Genomic DNA, 22140 nt, shown 5'->3' with positions numbered 1-22140 from the left:
GTACTGGTGAAATCACTCGATGGGGCTCTTCTTGCCATGAGAACTGTCTGAAGACCATACAACCCATCCGGTGACCTCCGGTTCCAGAGTCCCTACCGGGACTACCCTCAGCCTATTGGTCCTTCGCGGACGTCTTTGATAAGAAGGAGTCAGAGGTACTTCCGCCACATCGTCCTTACGATTGTGCCATTGACCTGCTCCCGGGAACTACACCACCTCGAGGACGGATATATCCATTGTCTCCAGTCGAAACAAGGGCCATGTCTTCTTACATCACAGAGAGCCTGGCAAGGGGATTCATTCGGAGATCCTCCTCTCCTGCTGGAGCAGGCTTCTTCTTCGTAAAGAAGAAAGAGGGCGACTTACGCCCATGTATAGACTACCGGGGATTGAATCAAATCACCGTAAAAAACAAGTATCCCCTGCCGCTCATCCCCGAATTGTTTGATCGGCTCAGAGGAGCTCGCGTGTTCACCAAGTTGGATCTTCGGGGTGCCTACAACCTGGTCCGTATCCGCTCGGGGGACGAATGGAAGACCGCGTTTAACACTCGCGATGGGCACTATGAATACTGCGTGATGCCCTTCGGCCTGTGTAACGCACCAGCAGTCTTTCAAGAATTAGTGAACGACGTGTTCCGGGACCTTCTCTACGTCTGTGTGGTGGTATATCTGGATGACATCCTTGTCTTCTCTCCGGACCTTCAGACCCACCGAGAGAACGTGCAACTGGTTCTACAAAGACTGAGAGAGAATCGTCTGTACGCCAAGTACGAGAAGTGTGTCTTCGAACAGTCTTCTCTCCCCTTCCTGGGTTACCTCATCACCGATACCGGACTGCAGATGGATCCAAAGAAGGTCTCTTCCATTCTCAACTGGCCTCCTCCTTCTGGACTGAAGGCAATCCAACGCTTTCTGGGATTCGCCAACTATTACCGCCAGTTCATCCCTCATTTCTCTGCTCTGACTGCTCCTCTCTCCGCCTTGACCAAGAAGGGGGCTAATCCAAAAGACTGGTCACCTGCGGCCGACGCCGCGTTTGGCTCCCTAAAGCGGGCCTTTGCCTCCTCTCCTGTACTCCACCGTCTGGAGTTAAACCGCCAGTTCACCTTGGAGGTGGATGCCTCCTCCTCGGGAGCCGGAGCAGTGCTCATGCAGAAGTCCTCCTCCGGGAAGATGGAGACTTGCGGTTTCTTCTCCAAGAGCTTCTCAGCGCCTGAACGCAATTACACCATCGGTGACCGAGAACTATTGGCAGTCAAACTGGCTCTGGAGGAATGGCGTTATCTTCTGGAAGGAGCAGTGTACCCCGTTATAATTTACACGGACCACAAGAACCTGGAATACCTGCGGTCTGCTCAGCGACTGAACCCACGGCAAGCCAGGTGGTCCTTATTCTTTGCCCGGTTCGATTTCCAGCTCCATTTCCGACCCGCGAACAAGAACGTACGCGCTGATGCCTTGTCTAGGTCTTTCATGCCCATGGAGCAGGAAGAGGAGACATCCCAACCCATCATCTGTCCAAGTAAGATTATTCCGGTGGCTCCTGTCACCCTGGCCCAGATACCGCCCGGGAAGACCTATGTCTCTGAGACTGACAGGCAAAAAGTGTTACACTGGGGCCATGCCTCGAAAACAGCCGGTCATGCTGGCCAGCAAAGAACTTGGAGTGCGATTGTACGTCATTATTGGTGGCCATCCCTTCGCACGGACGTCGCCTCTTTTGTCTCTGCCTGCTCCTCTTGTGCCAGGAACAAGACGCCCAAACACCTGCCATATGGTCGTCTTCTGCCTCTGCCTATACCCTCAGTTCCCTGGCAACACATTGCGATGGACTTTATTATGGACTTGCCATTGTCCTCCGGACACACAGTCATATGGGTCGTGGTGGACCGGTTCTCTAAAATGGCTCATTTCGTCCCTATGGCTGGACTGCCCTCTGCTCAGGAACTCGCGGACGCCTATATACATCACATCTTCCACTTGCATGGCTTTCCATCACACATCGTGTCCGACAGAGGAACTCAGTTCACCTCCCGCTTCTGGAGGGCTCTCTGCAAACATCTGGGAGTGACTCTGGACTTTTCTTCTGCCTACCATCCTCAGTCTAATGGCCAAGTGGAAAGGGTCAATCAAATCTTGACCTCCTTCTTACGACACTACGTCAACGCCCATCACGACGACTGGTCCACGCTTCTTCCTTGGGCTGAGTTCTCCCATAACCACCACGTCAGTGAGTCCTCCTCCAGCTCTCCCTTTCATGTCGTTTACGGACTTCAGCCCTCCGTTCCATTGCCTGTATCTCCTTCTTCGGATGTCCCTGCTGCTGATGCTGTAGCCCGTGACTTTGCAACCATTTGGGACTCTGTCAAGGCGTCCCTTGGGCGTGCTACCCTGCGGATGAAGAGACATGCAGACAAGAGACGTCTGGACCCTCCGTGTTTCTCTCCTGGTGATCTAGTCTGGCTTGCTTCCAAGTACGTCCGATTGAAGATACCATCCTACAAGCTGGGTCCTCGCTACATTGGGCCGTTTAAAGTCCTCAGCAAAATCAATGAGGTCTCCTACAAGCTCCAGCTCCCGGCCACGATGAGAATACCCAACTCCTTCCACGTCTCCCTGCTCAAGCCGGTTGTCCTTGGTCCCTTCTCCGCTGCTGCCAGTTCGGCTCCTCCTTCTATTGCCGATGACGACATCTATGCGGTAAGGGATATCGTGGCCATGAAGACCGTACGGGGTCGACAGTTCTTCCTGGTGGACTGGGCAGGGTATGGTCCTGAGGATAGGTCCTGTGAGCCCCGGGAGAATGTGGGTACTCCGCTGATCCGTGCCTTCCTGTCCCGGTTGCGGGGAGGGGGGCGTGGGGGGGGTACTGTCACGCTCCCCGGGTCCTCTGCTCCGCTTCCCGGCTCACCTGCCACGCTCCCCGCTCTCCAGCCTCCATTGCCCGCGCTTCCCAGGCCTCCTGGTCCCCGCTCCCGGCGCCCGTCGGCTTCCCAGCCCCAGCCCGGCTCTGCTGCGTCCTCCTCTCAGCTTCCTGCCCTGGCTTCTGGCACCAGGGCCGCGCGCATGCGCATTAGGGCGCGCTCGCGGTCACTGACCCTTTCTTAAAGGGCCAGTGTCCACTGACAGGAAATGAAGCACACAGGTACGGGGTATAAAGGGGTGCAATGTCCAAGGGGGCGGGGCCTGATCTTCGTGTTTCCCAAGCTAGGAGTCAGGTCTCCTTGTGTTCCTGTGAGATACTTACCTCTCTCTCTTCTAGAGCCGATCCTGCATTGCCATCCGGTCCTGCCGTATCCCGAACCCCGAACGCTGCCTATCTGCCATCCTGACAGTCCGCACCTTCTCTGTTCCCTGCGGTGACCCGTCATCTCGCTCCAACGGTTCCGGACCCCGCCTGACATCATCCCGGCTTCCGAACCTGAGCTCCGTCACCCGGACCACCATCAGTGACCCCGTGGTTCCAGGGACTTCTCCATTGTGCTCTTGTGCGCGGACTGTTCTGCTACCTATAGTGCTCCGGCTACCGGACTCCTTTCCCTCATCGGGGAGTTCGGCCCAGTGGATCCACCTTCTGGGTCTGCCCATCCACCTGGCCCTAACACCTGCTGGATGAAATTGCCTGCTGCCCCAGAATCGAGGTACACCTCAGCCGTGAACCGCGTCTCTCCCGTTGTCACTTGCACAGTCCATGTAACCGGGTCTGAGAGAGTCCCAGCACCTAGGGTGGCCTCTCCTACCGACCCTAGGCTTTGGAGTTTCCCGACCTCTCTGGACAGGAGCGTAGCAGGTGTGTGCCCTCTCCGCAGTAGAAGCAGAGACCCTTGGCGAGCCGCTCTGCTCGACGTTGTTCAGACTGTCGCACACGGTCGACCTGCATGGGCTCATGGACGGAGACACCAGATGCCGTTGACTGGAGAACGGCGGACTTCTGCGGAGGAGAGGAATGCCGTACCGGGCGTCTCTCACGGGACACCTCTTTGGACCGCTCCTGAAAGTGAATGTCCACTCGAGTCGCTAGGGTAATCAGGGCGTCCAGCGTGGACGGTACGTCACGACCAGCCAGCTCATCTTTGATTCGACCCGAGAGTCCTTCCCAGAAGGCGGCGGTTAGGGCCTCGTTATTCCACCCGAGTTCCGAAGCCAAGGTGCGGAAATGGATGGCGTATTGACCCACCGTCAGAGTTCCCTGACGTAACCGGAGAAGAGATGAAGCAGACGCGGAGGCGCGTCCGGGCTCGTCAAAGGTGCTGCGAAAAGCCTGCAGGAACTCCTGGAGGTTCTTGGTCATAGGGTCCTCCTTCTCCCACAAGGGGTTCATCCACGCCAGTGCCTCGCCCTCTAGGTGAGACATTATGAAGGCGACCTTGGCTTGGTCGGAGGCAAACAAATGCGGCAGCTGCGTGAAATGGAGGGAGCATTGGTTTATAAACCCCCTGCAGGTCTTGGGATCTCCGGCGTACCGGGGTGGTGCGGCCAAACGAAGTCTGGAAGCATCCGAGGAGGCTGCCACGGGAGCGGGAGCCGTGGATTGACTAGTGGAGGCCGGAGGTGCTGAAGATGTGACCGATGCTTGTAGCGTGTTCAAGCGGGCGTCCACGGAAGTCATAAAGTTCAGCATGCGGGTCTGGACTTCACGCTGGCGTTGGAGTTCCTCATGCAAGGCCGCTAGTGCTTCGGCGGGATCCATGGCCTGATCTTACTGTTAGGGCCAGGTGGATGGGCAGACCCGGGAGGTGGATCCACTGGGCCGAACACCCCGATGAGGAAAGGAGTCCGGTAGCCGGAGCACTATAGGTAGCAGAGCAGTCCGCGCACAAGAGCACAATGGAGAAGTCCCTGGAACCACGGGGTCACTGATGGTGGTCCGGGTGACGGAGCTCAGGTTCGGAAGCCGGGATGATGTCAGGCGGGGTCCGGAACCGTTGGAGCGAGATGAGGGGTCACCGCAGGGAACAGAGATGGTGCGGACTGTCAGGATGGCAGATAGGCAGCGTTCGGGGTTCGGGATACGGCAGGACCGGATGGCAATGCAGGATCGGCTCTAGAAGAGAGAGAGGTAAGTATCTCACAGGAACACAAGGAGACCTGACTCCTAGCTTGGGAAACACGAAGATCAGGCCCCGCCCCCTTGGACATTGCACCCCTTTATACCCCGTACCTGTGTGCTTCATTTCCTGTCAGTGGACACTGGCCCTTTAGGAAAGAGTCAGTGACCGCGCGCGCGCCCTAATGCGCATGCGCACGGCCCGGGTGCCAGAAGCCAGGGCAGGAAGCTGAGAGGAGGACGCAGCATAGCCGGGCTGGGGCTGGGAAGCCGACGGGCGCCGGGAGCGGGGACCAGGAGGCCTGGGAAGCGCGGGCGATGGAGGCTGGAGAGCGGGGAGCGTGGCAGGTGAGCCGGGAAGCGGAGCAGAGGACCCGGGGAGCGTGACATAACCCTGTAAATTAACAGCCCAGTCATAGCTCTCATCCAGCCATGTCTCTGATATCCCCACTATATCATAATTTTCTTCCAACAATATTAATTCTAATTCCTCCACCTTATTTGTGAGGCTTCGGGCATTAGTGTACATGCACGTTACGTATGACTCTGTACCTGTATTCCTGCTTACTGTATTGACTGTCCTAACCCTTCCCCCGTACCACCCCCAATTTCATTACTTGTGCCCTGGTCACTATCTGCACTACATTTCCCTTCTATAAAGTGAATACCCTCGCCCCCTATTCCTAGTTTAAACACTCCTCCAACCTTCTAGCCATTTTCTGCCCCAGCAGAGCTGCACCCTCCCCATTAAGATGCAGCCCATCCCTAGCATAGAATCTGTAGCCAATTCTCCAGGAACCCAAAACCCTCTTTCCTACACCAATTCCTGAGCCACCTGTTAACCTCCCTGATCTCTCTTTGCCTCTCTGGTGTGGCTCGTGGCACAGGTAGTATTTCCGAAAATACCACCTTTGAAGTCCATGCTTTAAGCTTACAACCTAATTCCCTGAAATCATCTTTAAGGACCTTCCACCTACCTCTAACGTTGTCATTTGTGCCAATGTGTACAATGACCGCTGGGTCCTCCCCAGCCCCTCCCAGTAATCTGTCAACCCGATCAGCGATGTGCCGAACTCGAGCGCCAGGAAGACAACACACTGTTCGGCGATCCCTGTCTTTGTGACAGATTGCCCTATCTGTCCCCCTAATAATTGAGTCCCCCACTACCAGTACCTGTCTTGCCTGCCCTGCACTCCTATTCCCCCCCTTACTGGAGCAGACACTCCTCTGGCATTCAGAGGTCATGCCTTGCTGCAGCAATGCTACCCCTGTAATGACATCCCCCTCATCTGCCAAGTTTGCAAACCTATTGGGGTGTGTCAGTTCAGGACTAGCCTTCCTAGCACTTTTCCCTTTACCCCCTTTCTAACTGTCACCCAGCTACCTACCTCACCGTCCTGCCGCTCCCTACTACGATCCTCCTCCACATCTGACCCAGCAAGCTGCTGCTCAGTGAGCAGCAGACTCCTTTCCATATTGCTAATGCATCTCAGAGTTGCCAGCTGCTCATTTAGATCCAGTATCTGGGCTTCCAAACGTGCAACTTGCGCACATCTCGAACAACAGTATGCACCCTCGAACGGCTTTTCAAGGACTGCATACATGAGACAAGATGTACACTGGATCGCATTAGCAATAGTGGAGCACATTTTCTAATGGGGATAGCACTAAACAAATGTTAAGTAATTAAACAACTAAATACAAACAATTCTACTCACACTTACTTTTGCTCACACTTTGCTCACTCATGCTCACAATGAAGAAGACAGGCTAAAATTCGCACGCCTAGCGGTGACTCTTCACTTATCCCAGAAGGCACTGGGAATATGCAAATTATCCTCGCAAGACTCCTTCTCTGGCTTTCAGAAGTCTTCCTTCCGGCTGTAACGGCCAAAACCCGGTTCTCCTTGAGCTCGCGGTGACTCTTCACATATCCCAGAAGGCACTGGGAATATGCAAATTATCCTCGCAAGACTCCTTCCCTGGCTTTCAGAAGTCTTCCTTCCGGCTGTAACGGCCAAAACCCGGTTCTCCTTGAGCTCGCGGTGACTCTTCACTTATCCCAGAAGGCACTGGGAATATGCAAATTATCCTCGCAAGACTCCTTCCCTGGCTTTCAGAAGTCTTCCTTCCGGCTGTAACGGCCAAAACCCGGTTCTCCTTGAGCTCGCGGTGACTCTTCACTTATCCCAGAAGGCACTGGGAATATGCAAATTATCCTCGCAAGACTCCTTCCCTGGCTGTTATTGACCTTTTGCTAGCAGTTCTGTTAACCCCTTGAGGACTCAATTGCTGTATTAATATTAATTTTAATGTAATTATAATAAAGATTAATTTTATCAAAAAGGATTCATACCACAATTTTCTTTGTGTATAAAATTGCATAGTGGTGTTCTGGCACTTTCAATGGGGTTGAGGAGTGACCTAAATTAAATGGTTGAATTTTTCCTGTCAACTAGGGGTTGTCAATTCACTCAGCACAACACCTTCATATTGAGAGCAGTCAAATTTTGTCTAACCAGAAACTATTTCGTCTTCGACGGCAAGTTCTTCCACCAGCGCAGGGGCACCGCGATGGGGAGCCCCTGTGCCCCCTCGTATGCCAACTTGCTCCTGGGCTGGTGGGAGGAGACAATGGTCTTTGCCGGCGAGGACGAGATACATGACATCCATAGAGTGGAACTCTGAGCACGTTATATTGATGACGTGTTTATGGTCTAGCGGGGCTCTGAGAGTGCACTTGAGGGTTTTGTGAGAAGTTTGAATGACAACCCCATTGGACTACACTTTACCTATGAGGCAAACCACACTACTCTACCCTTTTTGGACATCCTGGTCACAAAAACGGAGGGTGGTACCCTAAAAACGAGCACATACAGAAAACCAACATCCACCAACTCCATTCTAAGATGGGAAAGTAATCACCCAACTCCCCTTAAAAAGGGAATACCCAAGGGGCAATTTCTTAGAATGCGTAGAAACTGCTCAGATGAGGGTTCCTTTAAACATCAGGCAAACGATCTCAAGAAAAGGTTCTTGGCGAGGGGTTACCCTGAAAGGGTCCTAAAAAAGGCCTATAATGACACCAAAAAAATGAATAGAGTGGATCTCCTGCTCCCAGTTCCTGCAAAAACTGATGAGGGACTGATTAGGTTCATCACGACCTATTCCAATGGCTCACACCAAGTAAGAAATATTTTGGAAAGACACTGGTCTATTCTTCAAATGGATAAAGATCTTGAAGACAAGATCGGTGCATACCTACATGTCACCTATAAAAAAGGACGGTCCATTGAGGATAGACTTGTCCACAGTCATTTCCAAGCACCTCAGCAACAAACATGGCTGAAATCTAACATCAAAGGCTGTTATAGGTGCGGGAAATTTTGTCGCCTGTCCATTCATAAAAACCTCAAAAAATTTTGAATCCAATGTCACCCATGAGCAATTTGATATACGCCACTATATTAATTGCCATTCCAGAGGGATTATTTACAAAGCCACCTGCGAATGTGGGGTAGAGTACGTTGGCAAAACAATCAGAGAATTTAGACGACGTATCGGGGACCATCTGGGTGACATGGAGCATAAGAGAGAGACCCCCCTGGCCCGCCATGTAAATAATGTGCATGGTGGAAAAAAGAGTCTGGTCTCGTTCATTGGTATTGATAAGGTCGAACCACCCATCAGGGGTGGAAATTGGGACCGCTTGATTCTGCAACGCGAAGCTAGGTGGATTTTTAGACTGGATACTGTGACACCTCGAGGCCTTAACAAGCAGCTACAATATGGCTGCTATATTTAATGAATTTCTCTCCTCCCCACGGCTAGCTATTTGCTTTGACCTGCTCTTCCTTTCGGAATTTAACGCGGATGGAGAGATGGCGGCGTCCTCGAATTGGAGCGTAGGAGTACCCGCTACCGGAACGTCTAAGCTCTGGGGGAACCGAGGAGAAGTAGCCTTTGAAGACTGCGGCCCGGGTGAGCTCCCCGCCAGGACCGCTGCGTGGCTGGAGCGGGAGCTGGGTCGGTTCTGCTTGAAGGTGAGGGCGCAGAGCCTGCAGCAGCTGCTGGACTGGAAGGCGGAGATGCGCAGGATGGTTGCCGTAGTGGGGGCCCGTGAGCAAGGGGCCGCTGCGGCCGTGCCGCATCGCGACCAGTCCACCCAAACCCCAGAACCAGCCCTGATTGCATGGGAGCCGGGGGCCAGCACCGCAGCCGGAGGTCCAGAGAGAATGTTGCTGATGGAGGAGGGGGTTCCGACCACGCTGCCCCCGCCACCGTTCTTAACGGCCGTCAGTGGTTCTGGACTGAACTGCCTGTGGAAGGAGAACCCGATGTACCGACCGGTCCCCGAGTGAGCCGACCCCCTGCGGTGGTAGCCGCTCCAAAGTCAGCGGAGCTCCGCTGCAAGTTGTCCCCGTTGGGACCACCTGTGTTGTAGAAAGTTTGAATGATAAAAGAAAATAATTAACCGAAAGTTCACCTGATTAACTACCTTGATTGAACCGGTCGTTGCCGGCACTGTTGTCCACGTGGGGACTGTCTGCAAACCGAGGCGTAGAAACTGCTACGGACAAGCCCGAGAACTAGCAGGGCAACCACGAACTTGTGGTATGTAAATAAAAATGTTGGCTTGAAACCGTGACCGCCTCCGGAGAGGCAGATTTGGGAGGATGGGCCTGGAGGAAAGTGATGGCCCAAGCCCGCCACTACCGGAACCGGTGGCGATCCTCCGGGGGATTCAGGGGTCCCCAAGGACATGGGTCCCCTGAAAGGGACAGAACCCGCTCGGGCAACTTGGTGCTGGACTAGGGTCAAGGGGTGCTGCCCATTTAGGGGCAGCATCAGGGCCAGGTTGCTTGGGTGGGAGAGAGCGGAAGCCGTAACCGTTATTTATTAAAATGTTGGTAACGTTTAAGAAATGTACCTCCCGTTATGGGAAGATTGAAAATGCTTGTTTTATCTGTTCTTATCTTTTTGCAGTTAAAATGAAACCGGTGATGGACGGGCAGCCCGCGGAGGGTCTGCATTTTACTAAGGGGGAATGTGGCGCCCTGGACAAGCCAGGTCGTCACAGAACAACACCAACACACCCCACACCCAGGTTAGGCACACCGAAGCCAAACACAAAATCCTTGTTGCCTTCCTCCAGGGGCTGATGTCCACACCAGGGGGTGGGCCAGGCGGTTGGTCCCGCCCACCGAGGAGTTCACAGTCCTGGAGGCGGGAAAAGGAAGGAGTTCAGAGAGCAGTTTTGAAGTGAGAGGAAGCAAAGTGGTGGTGGAGCAGTCTGAAGGTGGTCCGGGTGTGTGGCCCGGACGGTACAGCAAGGTTGGCAGACGGTGGTGACCGTCTGCAGGAGAGGCCGATCAGAGTGAGCCGTAAGGACCATGGACGGGCAGTGGCCCAACGGTACCAGACCGGTGAACAAAGAGAAGCTAGCACCATCCGGCAGGGCTTACGGACCCCGACAAGGCTAGGAGTCGCCATTGAAATTGTCAAATCCGTTAGCGAAGGGAACCTCCGGGGTTTCCCAGCAGTCAAGTCCTGATAGAAGGTGACAGCTCATACCGTGAAGGGAAACACAGTCACCGCCAAGGCTAAAGTTCCCAGGGCCAGAGCCTGCGGGCAAAAGGGGCTCCTTCAGCACCCATCCAAGCTGGGGAGCGGGTTACCGGTGGGAACCCATTGGAACCGTACACACTACACAGGTGCAGGGAAAGGCAGTCACCATCAACCTACTGGGAGCAGAAACCACCGCGGCCGTCAGTGGGCCCCGTCCATCCAGCCGTGTGTTTTACCAAGGACTGTGTCTTCGTGATTGGCTGAGTGAGTACTACCGTGCCGTGCGGCACAGCGCTGCCCCCACGACCCTGCACCTCGCCAGGCCCCGTAACCCGCCTGCCATCCATCCCTACCTCCCTCACCGGGCCCCGGGACAACCAACCCCCTACCCACGGAGGGGAGAACCAACATCTAAGCTGCTCCCAGTCATCGCTCCCGGGATCCCCGTCCAGAGCAGCGGTGGTGTCACAACCTCACCACAACCGTGGGTGGCGTCACGGACAATAAATCCCCAAAACCATTCCCCTTTTCACTCACGGGCGAGGAACGCAGCTCGAGTCCCCGGGATCCAGCCCACCGCTCGAGCCACCACCGAGCAGCAGTAGCAGCAGCAGCCGGACCCGAGCAGTGGGTGAGCGCAGCGTCCCCTCCTCCGCCCGCGACAGAAGCCATGACCGTAAACAAGCGGCCTGGTTAATTAACCGATTGAGGCCAGGACTACAGGTTCTGTCCCACCCAAAGTCCCTCATAGAAGACAACAACCCACCAATAAGGATAAGAGGTCACCGCCAGGGCCCATAGATCCCACAGGCCAGCGTCTGCGGGCACGGCTCCTTAGGCCACATCCAGCCGGGAGCGGACTCCTGAGTTCCAGACTAGGAAGTCCACCTTACACAAAATCAGTGCAGAGATAAAGGACAGAGACCACCAGCCCGGGTGGGGGATCTGAATGCAACCGGCCACAGCGCCGGCCACCAGCACCTTGGTTTACCAGAGACTCATGTAATTTATTGACTGTGAGTAAACAAGCATCCCCTTGCCGTCGCTATACCCTGCACAAAGACACTGGGTCCCGGGGCAACCATCCCTACCCACGGAGGGGTTAACATCCAGCTGCCACTACATCTCCCCCGGGTACCCCATAACAGCAGCGGTGGTGTCCCAACTCACCACACACCGTGGGTGGCGTCACGAACTTAATACGGCCTAGCCCGTACATCTACGTTCCCCCATTTATTCGGCGTGTCCGCGAGACCCTCGGGTCCGGAAACCCTCGAGCCACCACCCCAGCAGGCCCAGATCCGAGCAGCGCCGGCTGCTGGCACGGGGCGGCACACCCCGAAACCTGGCGTCACGAACAGGATACTTACCCATCCACTTACCTTGTGGAAGTGTGCCTTGTATTGGACAGTCAGCAGTGATCCGTTGCTAAATTTTCAGAAGTCGCCATTTTTGCCGCCATCTTTGGGCGCGAAAATTACAGCCCATCGTCTTCTTCCCCGAGAAAAGGGCGCGAAAGCCGAAGCCCCGCCCCCTGGGAAAACGCCCGGAAGGTGAACCCCGAGGTCGTAAAACGAAACTAACAGGCCGCAAAAAGAAGTGCCGGCAAAAGACCAAGGGGGGCGGGTGAAGATTCTGCAACATGTGACCGAGCAGATAAAGGGCAGGGACTCCAGGACCCTGCCACCCTCCTCATTCCTGGATACCAGCAGTGCAGCATGGCCGACCCATCTGGCAAGCCTGCAGTGAAGGAGCCCGCGCCCGGAACAGTCGACTGGGTAGAAGCCCAGACAGAGCGTATGTGCCGCCGGATCCAGGCACAGGCAAGATTTCTGCTCAAACGATGGACGGCCGAGATGGCGGAGTTAGCTGCAGCCGTTTGGGCCCATGAAGTGGAGGCAGCCTCGGAGGAGCGGGTAAGTGTCCCACGCCCCTATGTCCCTCAGGGACCGGCCAACCAGGGTGAGGGGCCTGGTCTGCCCCTGCCCGCCACGCTGCCTCCTTCGCCACCCGCACCTGTTACTGACACCCCGCTCGGTCCGCTGCCACCAACACCGGCAGCGGTACCCGTTCCGTCTGCCCACAAGGACCCGCCAGCGGAAGCCGCCGACAGCGAGCCCGTCACCACCCTGGCACCCGTGCCAGCTCCACGCCAGTGCACAGCCCGAAAGATGTCCCGTCCGGTCTTGGAGGAAGAAACGCCCGAAATGACGACGGCCCCGGCCATCCGCCCGGCCGCAGCGGAGGCAGTCTCCGACCGGAAGCCAGCACCGCTCAGGACTCTGACCGCTCCCAAACTCCCGACCTCGGCTGAAGTGCAGCAGGAATGCACCTGCGGGGTAGCCGAACGGGCTATGTCACAGCGGGGCCCTCCATTGCCAAAGGTGTCGGTCGTAGCCGGCACGGAGGGACTCCGGCTGGGCCCGGCTCCCGCGCAGGTTAAACTGGAGCAGGCAGCAGATGCTCCGTACTGGGAGCGGCAGCGGCGCCAGGTGGGCAAGGAGATTGCCGCCCGGGAAAAGAGGAAGGCGGAGGTCCTGTCCCGGACCTACAGCGAGAAGGACCATCTGAGAAACGCCACTTTCCGGGTGAGGGGCCCGATGTATGAAGGCAAGGTCCAGCACGTTAATCCCCAAAAGGGATGGGGCTTTATATATGAGCCGGGCCTGAAGGCCGAAATATTCGTGTCCCGGAGGGACGTGGCCCCTCATCTACCTGTTGACCACCCAGACCGGGACCTGGAGCCCGGAGAGCTGGTGACATACACCCGGCACTGCGGAGAGAGGGGGTGGTTCACCGTCGATGTGAGAAAGCGGGTGAGAATGGGCGCCCAGCTGCACACCCACCCCTCTCCGCCACTCTCCAACCCCGAAGATGAATGTTAGGTAGTGGTTCCCGGCTACCTCAAGTTTAAAGTCCCCGTTGGGACCGTCTGTGCTTTTACAGTTCCTGTTGGCAGTTAAAAAGACTATGGCCGTGAACTTGCAGGCCAACCCATAAACTATTGGGTCTTGTAAATAGTCCGTGACCAACCTTCTCACCAGCCGCAGTCTCTGGAGAGGCTGATTGGAGGATGGGCCTGCGGTAGAGTCGGCTGAGGCCCTGTCACCAGCAAAACCGGTGACTAACCTCCGGGTCAGGGGTCCCCTGGAAGTGGGGCCCTTGAAAATGGACTGCCGGGTAAGGAACTTTTTGTTTGGGCAACACCCGGACCTCTCCTGGACTTGGGCAAGGGGTGCGCACCAGTGCTTAGCGGTGGCACCAGTGGGCAGGTTGTTTTGAGTGGGTGAGGTGAGAAGGACCCAGTCTGTCCCGTCCCGGTTTTTATATGTGCAACGTTTAAGAAAAATGCCTCCCGTAAGGGAAGAAACCAAATATGCTTGAATGTAAATATCTTAGTATACTTGTAATCTGTTTTACCCTTTTCATCTTTTCCAGTTCATTAAATGTTGGTGGTCGGACAGCCCGCGGATGGTCTGTATTAAACCAAGGGGGAATGTGACGCCCTGGCAAAACCAGGTAATCACAGATAGGCCCCTACACAACACCTTCCCCCATTTAGCAAACACACAGCCGACCTGAAACCCTAGTCACCCCTCTTAGGGAAAGACAGACACACCAGTGGGTGTGACCAGGCAGTTGGACACGCCCACACAGGACTCTAGACAGTCCGGGGTGGGAAAACAGTAGCTAGTCTAATCTAGAGTTCAAGTTGAGAGGAGTGTGGGCTGGAGCTAAGTGTAGCTCCAGCAGGAAAGTTCAAGTTGAACGGTACCAGGGTAGGAGCCCTGGTGCCACTGGCTAGGAGGCAGACGGTGGTCTCCGTCAGTAGGAGACGGGAAGACGGCAGAACCGTGGTGGACCGGTTGTAGCCTGCCAGTACCGACACGGGGAACCGACCCGGAAACCGTAGCACAAAGAGGGGTACTTAGACCATGAAGCCAGAACCGGAAACAAGCGGACTATTTAATTCACCGATTGAGGCCAGGACTAGAGGTTCTGTCCCACCCAAAGTCCCTCATGGAAGACAATAGCCCACCGATAGGGATAAGAGGTCACCGCCAGAGACCATAGATCCCACGGGCCAGTGTCTGCGGGCATGGCTCCTTAGACCACATCCAGCCGGGAGCGTACTCCTGAGTTTGATACTAGGAAGTCCACCTTACACAAAACAGTGCAGAGAAAAGGATAGAGACCACCAGCCGGGTGGGGGACCTGGATGCAACCGGCCGCGGCACCGGCCACCATCACCTTGGTTTACCAGAGACTTGTGTGGTTTATTAACTGTGAGTACACCAACACTCCCTGCGGTCGCTATCCCCTGCACAGAGACACCGGGTCCCAGGGCCACCATCCCTACCCACGGAGGGGTTAACAACTGGTTGCACAACATCTCCCCCGGGTGCCCCACAACAGCAGCGGTGGTGTCCCACTTCACCACACACCGTGGGTGGCATCGCAAACTTACTACAACCTAGCCTGTATATCTATGTCCACCCATTTATTCGGAGAGTCCGAGAGACCCCCGGGTCCGGAGACCCTCGAGCCACCACCCCAGAAGGCTCAGACCCGAGCAGTGCCGGCTGCTGGCACGGGGGCTGCACAACTGTATTGTCTACACAGAGTGTTGTTGTATCTTCTGTGCATATTCTCAGCAGAGTGCTCTGTATCTTCTGTGTAGAATGCTATGTATCGTCTGTGCAAAGTGCTGTGCATCTGCTTTGTAGAATATTCTGTATCTTCTGTGCAGATTGATGCATATCTCCTCTACAGAGTGCTATGAATATTCTATGCAAAGTGCTGTATATCTCCTCTGCAGAGTGCTGTGTATCATCTGTGCAGAGTGCTGAGAATCTCCACTGCAGAGTTTTCTATATTATCTGTGCAGAGTGCTGCATGTCTTCTGCGCAGACTACTGTGGATCTCCTCGTCAGAGTGCTTCATATTATCTGTACAGAGTTCTGTATGTCTTCTACGCAGAGTGCGGCGTATCTGCTCTGCTGAGTGGTATCGTCTGTGCAGAGTGCTGAGAATCTCCTCTGCAGAGTGTTCTGTATTATTTGTGCAGAGTGCTGCATGTCTTCTGCGCAGACTGCTGTGGATTTCCTCGGCAGAATGCTCTGTATCATCTGTACAGAGTGCTGCACTTATTCTGTACAGAGTGATGTGTATCTCCTCTCCAGAGTGCTCTGTATCATCTGTGCTGAGTACTACATGTCTTCTGTGCAGAGTGCTGCCTGTCTTCTGTGCATAGTGATGTGGATCTCTTCCGCAGAGTGCTCTGTATTATCTGTGCTGAGTGCTACATGTCTTCTGTGCAGAGTGCTGTGTATCTTGTCTATAAAGAGCTTTGTATCATCTGTACAGAGTGCTGCTTGTCTTCTGTGCAGAGTGCTGTGTAGCTCCTCTGCAGAGTGCTCTGTATTGTCTGTGCAGAGTGCTGCATGTCTACTGTGCATCTCCTCTGCTCTGTATTGTCTGTGCAGAATGCTCTGTATCATCTATGCAGAATGCTCTGTATTTGTCTGTACGGAGTGCTCTGTATCGTCTGTGCAGAACGCTCTGTATCTGGTCTGTGCAGAGTGCTCTGTATCTCGTCTGTGCAGAGCGTCTGTATCGTCTGTGCTGAGTGCTACATGTCTTCTGTGCAGAGTGCTGTGTATCGCGTCTACAAAGTGCTTTGTATCATCTGTACAGAGTGCTGCTTGTCTTCTGTGCAGAGTGCTGTGTAGCTTCTCTGCAGAGTGCTCTGTATTGTCTGTGCAGAGTGCTGCATGTCGACTGTGCATCTCCTCTGCTCTGTATTGTCTGTGCAGAATGCTCTGTATCATCTATGCAGAATGCTCTGTATTTATCTATACGGAGTGCTCTGTATCTCGTCTGTGCAGAGTGCTCTGTATCATCTGTGCAGAGTGCTCTGTGTTGTCTGTGCAGAGGGCTCTGTATCTCGTCTGTGCAGAGGGCTCTGTATCTCGTCTGTGCAGAGCGCTCTGTATCTCGTCTGTGCAGAGCGCTCTATATTGTCTGTGCAGAGTGCTCTGTATCTCGTCTGTGCAGAGTGCTCTGTATCGTCTGTGCAAAGTGCTCTGTATCGTCTGTGCAGAGCACTCTGTATCTCGTCTGTGCAGAGTGCGCTGTATCATCTGCGCAGAGTGCTCTGTGTTGTCTGTGCAGAGGGCTCTGTATCTCGTCTGTGCAGAGCGCTCTGTATCTCGTCTGTGCAGAGCACTCAATATTGTCTGTGCAGAGTGCTCTGTATCTCGTCTGTGCAGAGTGCTCTGTATCGTCTGTGCAAAGTGCTCTGTATCGTCTGTGCAGAGCACTCTGTTTCTCGTCTGTGCAGAGTGGTCTGTATTGTCTGTGCAGAGCGCTCTGTATCTCGTCTGTGCAGAGTGCTCTGTATTGTCTGTGCAGAGCGATCTCTATCGTCTGTGCAGAGTGCTATGTATTGCCTGTGCAGAGGGCTCTGTATCTCGTCTGTGCAGAGCGCTCTGTATTGTCTGTGCAGAGGGCTCTGTATCTCGTCTGTGCAGAGCGCTCTGTATTGTCTATGCAGAGTGCTCTGTATCTTGTCTGTGCAGAGTGCTCTGTATTGTCTGTGCAGAGTGCTCTGTATCATCTGTACAGAGTACTCGGTATTGTCTGTACGGAGCGCTCTGTATTGTCTGTGCAGAGCGATCTCTATCGTCTGTGCAGAGGGCTCTGTATCGTCTGTGCAGAGTACTCGGTATTGTCTGTGCAGAGTGCTCTGTATTGTCTGTGCAGAGCGCTCTGTATTGTCTGTGCAGAGTGCTCTGTATCGTCTGTGCAGAGCGCTCTGTATCGTCTGTGCAGAGCGCTCTATATCTCGTCTGTGCAGAGCGCTCTGTATCGTCTGTGCGGAGTGCTCTGTATCGTCTGTGGGGAGTGCTCTGTATCGTCTGTGCAGAGTGCTCTGTATTGTCTGTGCAGACTGCTCTGTATCGTCTGTGGGGAGTGCTCTGTATTGTCTGTGCAGAGTGCTCTGTATCCCGTCTGTGCAGAGCGATCTCTATCGTCTGTGCAGAGTGCTATGTATTGCCTGTGCAGAGAGCTCTGTATCTCGTCTGTGCAGAGTGCTCTGTATCGTCTGTGCAGAGTGCTCTATATCATGTGTGCAGAGCACTCTGTATCGTCTGTGCAGAGCGCTCTGTATTGTCTGTGCAGAGCGCTCTGTATCGTCTGTGCAGAGTGCTCTGTATTGTCTGTGCAGAGCGCTCTGTATCTCGTCTGTGCAGAGTGCTCTGTATTGTCTGTGCAGAGCGCTCTGTATCATCTGTGCAGAGTGCTCTGTATCGTCTGTGCAGAGCGATCTGTATCGTCTGTGCAGAGTGCTATGTATTGCCTGTGCAGAGGGCTCTGTATCTTGTCTGTGCAGAGTGCTCTGTATCGTCTGTGCAGAGTGCTCTGTATCATCTGTACAGAGTGCTCGGTATTGTCTGTGCGGAGCGCTCTGTATTGTCTGTGCAGAGCGATCTCTATTGTCTGTGCAGAGGGCTCTGTATCTCATCTGTGCAGAGTGCTCGGTATTGTCTGTGCAGAGTGCTCTGTATTGTCTGTGCGGAGCGCTCTGTATCGTCTGTGCGGAGCGCTCTGTATCGTCTGTGCAGAGCGCTCTATATCTCGTCTGTGCAGAGCGCTCTGTATCGTCTGTGCAGAGTGCTCTGTATTGTCTGTGCGGAGTGCTCTGTATCGTCTGTGGGGAGTGCTCTGTATTGTCTGTGCAGAGTGCTCTGTATCATCTGTGCAGAGTGCTCTGTATTGTCTGTGCAGAGCGATCTGCATCGTCTGTGCAGAGTGCTATGTATTGCCTGTTCAGAGGGCTCTGTATCATCTGTGCAGAGTGCTCTGTATTGTCTGTGCAGAGTGCTCTGTATCTTGTCTGTGCAGAGTGCTCTGTATCGTCTGTGCAGAGTGCTCTGTATCATCTGTACAGAGTGCTCGGTATTGTCTGTGCGGAGTGCTCTGTATTGTCTGTGCAGAGCGATCTCTATCGTCTGTGCAGAGGGCTCTGTATCTCGTCTGTGCAGAGTGCTCGGTATTGTCTGTGCAGAGTGCTCTGTATTGTCTGTGCGGAGCGCTCTGTATCGTCTGTGCAGAGTGCTCTGTATCGTCTGTGCAGAGCGCTCTGTATCGTCTGTGCAGAGCGCTCTATATCTCGTCTGTGCAGAGCGCTCTGTATCGTCTGTGCGGAGTGCTCTGTATCGTCTGTGGGGAGTGCTCTGTATCGTCTGTGCAGAGTGCTCTGTATCGTCTGTGCGGAGTGCTCTATATCGTCTGTGGGGAGTGCTCTGTATTGTCTGTGCAGAGTGCTCTGTATCCCGTCTGTGCAGAGCGATCTCTATCGTCTGTGCAGAGTGCTATGTATTGCCTGTGCAGAGGGCTCTGTATCTCGTCTGTGCAGAGTGCTCTGTATCGTCTGTGCAGAGTGCTCTATATCATCTGTGCAGAGCACTCTGTATCGTCTGTGCAGAGCGCTCTGTATTGTCTGTGCAGAGCGCTCTGTATCGTCTGTGCAGAGTGCTCTGTATTGTCTGTGCAGAGCGCTCTGTATCTCGTTTGTGCAGAGTGCTCTGTATTGTCTGTGCAGAGCGCTCGGTATCATCTGTGCAGAGTGCTCTGTATTGTCTATGCAGAGCGATCTGTATCGTCTGTGCAGAGTGCTATGTATTGCCTGTGCAGAGGGCTCTGTATCTTGTCTGTGCAGAGTGCTCTGTATCGTCTGTGCAGAGTGCTCTGTATCATCTGTACAGAGTGCTCGGTATTGTCTGTGCGGAGCACTCTGTATTGTCTGTGCAGAGCGATCTCTATCGTCTGTGCAGAGGGCTCTGTATCTCGTCTGTGCAGAGCGCTCTGTATCGTCTGTGCGGAGTGCTCTGTATCGTCTGTGCAGAGTGCTCTGTATCATCTGTACAGAGTGCTCGGTATTGTCTGTGTGGAGCACTCTGTATTGTCTGTGCAGAGCGATCTCTATCGTCTGTGCAGAGGGCTCTGTATCTCGTCTGTGCAGAGCGCTCTGTATCGTCTGTGCGGAGTGCTCTGTATCGTCTGTGCAGAGCGCTCTGTATCATCTGTGCAGAGAGCTCTGTATCGTCTGTGCAGAGCGCTCTGTATCGTCTGTGCGCAGAGTGCTCTGTATCGTCTGTGCAGAGCGTTCTGTATCATCTGTGCAGAGCACTCTATATTGTCTGTGTGGAGCGCTCTGTATCGTTTGTGTGGATCACTCTGTATCGTCTGTGCAGATTCCGCTGTATCGTCTGTGCAGAGCGCTCTGTATTGTCTGTGCAGAGCACTCTATATAGTGTGTGTGGAGCGCTCTGTATCGTCTGTGCAGAGTGCTCTGTATTGTCTGTGCAGAGCACTCTATATAGTCTGTATGGAGCGCTCTGTATCGTCTGTGTGGAGCGCTCTGTATCGTCTGTGCAGAGTGCTCTGTATTGTCTGTGCAGAGCACTCTATATAGTCTGTATGGAGCGCTCTGTATCGTCTGTGTGGAGCGCTTTGTATCGTCTGTGCAGATCGCTCTGTATCGTCTGTGCAGAGCACTCTATATAGTCTGTGCAGAGCACTCTATAGTCTGTGTGGAGCGCTCTGTATCGTCTGTGTGGAGCGCTCTGTATCGTCTGTGTGGAGCGCTCTGTATCGTCTGTGCAGATCGCTCTGTATCGTCTGTGCAGAGCACTCTATATAGTCTGTGCAGAGCACTCTATAGTCTATGTGGAGCGCTCTGTATCGTCTGTGTGGAGCGCTGTGTATCGTCTGTGCAGATCGCTCTGTATTGCATTTCCTCTGCAAACGTTGCCAAAAGATTGGAAACTAACACCGATTTTAGTTTTTGCAAAGTTTGCTGCTTGAGTGTTTTTTAGATCTTTTAGTCAGATGTTTCCATGGTTAATGAAATACAATTAAAATAATTTCATAAGTTTTTACACTTTTATTATTATTATTTTTTTATTATTTATTATTATAGCATCAATGGCGCTTTACATGTGAAAGGGGTATACATAATAGGGACAAATACAGTAATCATAAACAATACAAGGCACAGACAGGTACAGGAGGATAGAGGTCCCTGCCCGCGAAGGCTCACAGTCTACAAGGGATAAGGATGCAGTAGGTTAGGGTAGAGCTGATTGTGCGACGCTGTATCAGGCCCCCTTCACACGTTGATGAAAATCACACACGTGTTTCACGGACGTGTCAAAGGTGTTTTTTCCCCTCCATGTGCCGTGTTTATGGCACTACGTGTGTTCTCCGTGTGTTATCACGAACGGAACTTTCTGCTCACCTGTCCCTGGCGTCGCTGTCCGTGGTGCTGATCTTCGGTCTCCGGTCCTGCCGTCTCCCTGCTGCTGCAGCTTCTGTCCGCAGTGAAGTGAATATTAAATGAGCATAATGAGCAGCGGTCGGCAGCAAGTGACAACAGCGGCGGAGACAGGAGGGCTTTTTTTTTTTCCTCTGACACGTGTGTTTCTCCCGCGCGTGTCACACGGGACCGCATCCACACTACATCCGTGTGGTACGGGTGCGGGCCGTGTGACACCCGTGCTGCCGGAGAATAACGGACATGCATCCGTGTGGAGCACACGGACACACATCTGATCCACACGGAGGCACGGGCCAATGGCTGCACACGTGCGTGCACATAAACCCATTGATTTTAATGTGTTTACGTGTGCCCGTGTCTCCGGTACATGCAGGCACGGACCTAGCACATACTGGAGACACGTGCGTGTGAAGGGGGCCTCGGACTGAGGGTTACGGCAGGTTGTACGCTTGTCGGAAAAAGTGGGTCTTCAGGTTCCTTTTGAAGCTTGTCAAGGTAGACGAGAGTCTGATGTGTTGAGGCAGAGCATTCCAGAGTATGGGGGAGGCACGGGAGAAATCTTGGATGCGATGGTGGGAAGAGGACATGAGAGGGGAGTAGAGAAGGAGATCTTGTGAGGATCGAAGGTTACGTGCAGGTAGGTACCGGGAGACTAGGTCACAGATGTAGGGAGGAGACAGGTTGTGGATGGCTTTGTAGGTCATGGTTAGGATTTTGAACTGGAGTCGTTGGGCAATGGGAAGCCAGTGAAGGGATTGGCAGAGAGGAGAGGTTGGGGAGTAGCGGGGGGACAAGTGGATTAGCCGGGCAGCATAGTTTAGAATAGATTGTAGGGGTGCGAGACTGTTAGAAGGGAGGCCACAGAGCAGGAGGTTGCAATAATCCAGGCAGGAGCTAATAAGGGCATGTACTAGGGTTTTTGCAGCTTCTTGGGAAAGGAATAGGAAAGCTTATGGAAATACCCAGCATTTACAGTGTTGACCCTTAAGGGTGCTTTACACGCTGCAACATCGGTACCGATATATCGTTGGGGTCACGTCGTTAGTGACGCACATCCGGCGCCGGTAGCGACATCGCAGCGTGTGACACCAAGGAGCGATGATCAACGATCGAAAAATCGTTGAAAAACGGTGATCGTTGACACGTCGTTCCTTTCCTTAATATCGTTGCTGCCACAG

This window comes from Anomaloglossus baeobatrachus, chromosome 3, assembly GCF_048569485.1.
Source record: "Anomaloglossus baeobatrachus isolate aAnoBae1 chromosome 3, aAnoBae1.hap1, whole genome shotgun sequence".
Classification (NCBI taxonomy): domain Eukaryota; kingdom Metazoa; phylum Chordata; class Amphibia; order Anura; family Aromobatidae; genus Anomaloglossus; species Anomaloglossus baeobatrachus.
This window is presented reverse-complemented; position numbering follows the sequence as displayed.